Genomic DNA, 5,000 nt, shown 5'->3' with positions numbered 1-5,000 from the left:
CGATTTTGTTCAAGGAAACAGAGTATTGGCGCTCGGCTACTGTGACCGGCTTTGCGTACATCGTGCCTCGGCTGTGGGTCTCGGATCCAGGATCCACTCGGATAGGTTTGTAGAGGTGGATGTGGTCTACGATCGGGTATAAGTGTCCCGGCTGTGCGTTGTGTTTTCGCGGAGATATGGACCTCGCAGACCGGCGATATTGTCGCTCGTCTTTGGCTGTGATTTTGTCAGAGTACGAAGATCGGCCGACGCTTTTGAACTACGCGCTGCATCGGCTGTGGGTATCCGTTTATAGGAGTGTCTAGATGGGTGGTTAGAGGACGTCGGGGTCTACAATTCGGCATAAGTATCCCGGCTGTGCGTTGTGTTTTGGCGGAGATATGAACCGCGCAATGTGGCTACTGCGACCTATTTTGACCGAGTCGTGCATCGGCTGTGAGTGTCCGATTGTGGCTCAAACTCCACAGGTCTTTAGAAGTGGACGTGGTCTACTATTCGGCGTAGGGGCCGAGTCTGTGCGTTGTGTATTCGCGGGGATATGCACCGCGCAAACCGGCGATTTGGTTTAAGGAGACAGAGTATTGGCGCTCGTCTTTCGCTGTGATTTTGTCAGAGTACGAAGATCGGCCGGCGCTTTTGAACTACTTGCTGCATCGGCTGTGGGTATCCGTTTATTGTTCTGCATGTATGGGTGGTTAGAGGAGGTCGGGGTCTACAATAGGGTATAAGTGTCCCGGCTGTGCGTGGTGTTTTGGCGGAGAGATGGAGCGCGCAAAACGGCAACTGCGACCTACTTTGACCGCGTGGTGCCTCGGCTGTGGGTCTCGGATCCAGGATCCACTCGGATAGGTTTGTAGAGGTGGACGTGGTCTACGATTGGGTATAAGTGTCCCGGCTGTGCGTGGTGTTTTCGCGGAGATATCCACCTCGCAAAACGGCGCTTCCGTTTAAGGAAACAGAGTTTTGGCGCTCGTCTTTCGCAGCGCAGCCCAGTAACGTCCCCTACCTTAAGAGAGTCCTCGTTACTCCCGCCGTTTACCCGCGCGATATGGATCCTGGTTCTGGATCTCGCATCCAGGATCCACTCGGATAGGTTTGTAGAGGTAGACGTATTATACAATTAGGTATGAGTATCCCGGCTGTGCGTTGTGTATTCGCGGAGATATCCATCTCGCAAAACGATATAAAAACGGCTGTGATTTTGTCAGAGTATGAAGATCGCCCGGCGCTTTTTGTCAGAGTATGAAGATCGGTCGGCGGTTTTCAAATACGTGCTGCCTCGGCTGTGGATACCCGTTTATTATTCTGCTTATATGGGTAGTTAGAGGACGTCGGGACCGTGGATTCGGTATAAGAATCCCCGCTGTGCGTTCCATTTCCGGGTAAATATGGACCGCGCAATATGGCCCCTGCGACCTACTTTGACTACATCGTGCCTCGGCTGTGGACCTCGCATCCATGATCCACTAGGATAGATTTGTAGAGGGGGACTTGGACTACAGTTAGATATAAGTGTCCCGGCTGTGCGTTGTGTATTCGCGGGGATATGGACCTCGCAAAACGGGTATTTCGTTTAAGTCTTTCGCTGTGATTTTGTCAGAGTATGAAGATCGGTCGGCTGTTTTCAAACACGCGCTGCCTCGGCTGTGGTTATCCGTTTATTATTCAGCTTACATAGTTGGTTAGAGGACGTCGGGGCCGTGTATTCAGTATAAGAATCCCCGCTGTGCGTTCTATTTCCGGGTAGATATGGCGCGCGTAATATGGTCCCTGCGACCTACTTTGACTACACCGTGCCTCGGCTGTGGACCTCGCATCCAGGATCCACTCCGATAGTTTTGTAGAGGGGGACGTGGACTACAACTGGGTATAAGTGTCCCGGCTGTGCGTTGTGTATTCGCGGGGATATGGACCTCGCAAAACGGGTATTTCGTTTAAGTCTTTCGCTGTGATTTTGTCAGAGTATGAAGATCGGTCGGCTGTTTTCAAACACGCGCTGCCTCGGCTGTGGTTATCCGTTTATTATTCAGCTTACATAGTTGGTTAGAGGACGTCGGGGCCGTGTATTCAGTATAAGAATCCCCGCTGTGCGTTCTATTTCCGGGTAGATATGGCGCGCGTAATATGGTCCCTGCGACCTACTTTGACTACACCGTGCCTCGGCTGTGGACCTCGCATCCAGGATCCACTCCGATAGTTTTGTAGAGGGGGACGTGGACTACAACTGGGTATAAGTGTCCCGGCTGTGCGTTGTGTATTCGCGGAGATATGCACCTCGCAAAACGACGATTTCGTTTAAGTCTTTCGCTGTGATTTTGTCAGAGTATGAAGATCGGTCGGCTGTTTTCAAACACGCGCTGCCTCGGCTGTGGTTATCCGTTTATTATTCAGCTTACATAGTTGGTTAGAGGACGTCGGGGCCGTGTATTCAGTATAAGAATCCCCGCTGTGCGTTCTATTTCCGGGTAGATATGGCGCGCGTAATATGGTCCCTGCGACCTAATTTGACTACACCGTGCCTCGGCTGTGGACCTCGCATCCAGGATCCACTCCGATAGTTTTGTAGAGGGGGACGTGGACTACAACTGGGTATAAGTGTCCCGGCTGTGCGTTGTGTATTCGCGGAGATATGCACCTCGCAAAACGACGATTTCGTTTAAGTCTTTCGCTGTGATTTTGTCAGAGTATGAAGATCGGTCGGCTGTTTTCAAACACGCGCTGCCTCGGCTGTGGTTATCCGTTTATTATTCAGTTTACATAGTTGGTTAGAGGACGTCGGGGCCGTGTATTCAGTATAAGAATCCCCGCTGTGCGTTCTATTTCCGGGTAGATATGGCGCGCGTAATGTGGTCCCTGCGACCTACTTTGACTACACCGTGCCTCGGCTGTGGAGGTCGCATCCATGATCCACTCGGATAGGTTTGTAGAGGTGGATGTGGTCTACGATCGGGTATAAGTGTCCCGGCTGTGCGTTGTGTATTCGCGGGGATATGGACCTCGCAAAACGGGTATTTCGTTTAAGTCTTTCGCTTTGATTTTGTCAGAGTATGAAGATCGGTCGGCGGTTTTCAAATACGCGCTGTATCGGCTGTGTGTATCCGTTTATAGGAGTGTCTAGATGGGTGGTTAGAGGACTTCCAGCTTGACAACTGGGCATGAGTATCCCCGCTGTGCGTTCTATTTCCGGGTAGATATGGCGCGCGTAATATGGTCCCTGCGACCTACTTTGACCGCGTCGTGCCTCGGCTGTGAGTGTCCGATTGTGGATCACCCTCCACATGTCTTTAGAGGTTGACGGTGGCTACACGTCGGCATAGGTGTCCCGGCTGTGCGTTGTGTATTCGCGGGGATATGGACCGCGCAAGACGGCGATTTGGTTTAAGGAAACAGAGTATTGGCGCTATCGCTGTGATTTTGTCAGAGTATGAAGATCGGTCGGCGGTTTTCAAATACGTGCTGCCTCGGCTGTGGATACCCGTTTATTATTCTGCTTATATGGGTAGTTAGAGGACGTCGGGACCGTGTATTCAAAATAAGAATCCCCGCTGTGCGTTCCATTTCCGGGTAGATATGGCGCGCGTAATAGGGCCCCTGCGACCTACTTTGACCGCGTGGTGCCTCGGCTGTGGACCTCGCATCCAGGATCCACTCGGATAGGTTTGTAGAAGTGGACTTGGACTACAATTAGATATGAGGTTCCCGGCTGTGCGTTGTGTTTTCGCGGAGATATGGACCGCGCAAAACGGGTATTTGGTTTAAGGATTTTTCGCTGTGATTTTGTCAGAGTATGAAGATCGATCGGCGGTTTTCAAACACGCGCTGCATCGGCTGTGTGTATCCGTTTATTATTCATCTTATATGGGTGGTTAGAGGACTTCCAGCTCGACAACTGGGCATGAGTATCCCCGCTGTGCGTTCTATTTCCGGGTAGATATGGCGCGCGTAATATGGTCCCTGCGACCTACTTTGACCGACTCGTGCCTCGGCTGTGGAGGTCGCATCCAGGATCCACTCGGATGTGTTTGTAGAGGGGGACTTGGACTACAATTAGATATGAGTGTCCCGGCTGTGCGTTGTGTTTTCGCGGAGATATGGACCGCGCAAAACGGGTATTTCGTTTAAGGACATAGAGTTTTTCGCTCGGGTTTTAAAGCCGTGATAGGGGCGAAGCGCTGAAGGTTCCAGCGCTTCTGTACTTCGCCTATTACGGCTGTGACCCATTTTGGTAGGGGGTAACCAAGCCACCTTGCACACAATGATAGGAACAGACTACCCAGTGTATACTAGGGGATAGGAGCGAAGCGCTGAAGGGTCCAGCGCTTCTGGCGGTTCCCCTATGCTACAGCCGTAGTAGGGGATATGAGCGAAGCGCTGAAGGGTCCAGCGCTTCTGGCGGTTCCCCTATGTTACAGCCGTAGTAGGGACGAAGCGCTGAAGGGTCCAGCGCTTCTGGCGGTTCCCCTATGCTACAGCCGTAGTAGGGGATATGAGCGAAGCGCTGAAGGGTCCAGCGCTTCTGGCGGTCCCCCTATGCTACAGCCGTAGTAGGGGATATGAGCGAAGCGCTGAAGGGTCCAGCGCTTCTGGCGGTTCCCCTATGTTACAGCCGTAGTAGGGACGAAGCGCTGAAGGGTCCAGCGCTTCTGGCGGTTCCCCTATGCTACAGCCGTAGTAGGGGATATGAGCGAAGCGCTGAAGGGTCCAGCGCTTCTGGCGGTCCCCCTATGCTACAGCCGTAGTAGGGGATAGGAGCGAAGCGCTGAAGGGTCCAGCGCTTCTGGCGGTTCCCCTATGCTACAGCCGTAGTAGGGGATAGGAGCGAAGCGCTGAAGGGTCCAGCGCTTCTGGCGGTTCCCCTATGCTACAGCCGTAGTAGGGGATAGGAGCGAAGCGCTGAAGGGTCCAGCGCTTCTGGCGGTTCCCCTATGCTACAGCCGTAGTAGGGGATAGGAGCGAAGCGCTGAAGGGTCCAGCGCTTCTGGCGGTTCCCCTATGCTACA

The sequence above is a fragment of the Anarhichas minor genome, unplaced genomic scaffold (assembly GCF_050575085.1).
Source record: "Anarhichas minor isolate MPS153535 unplaced genomic scaffold, ASM5057508v1 ptg000226l, whole genome shotgun sequence".
Classification (NCBI taxonomy): domain Eukaryota; kingdom Metazoa; phylum Chordata; class Actinopteri; order Perciformes; family Anarhichadidae; genus Anarhichas; species Anarhichas minor.
Note: the sequence above shows the minus strand (reverse complement) of the source record.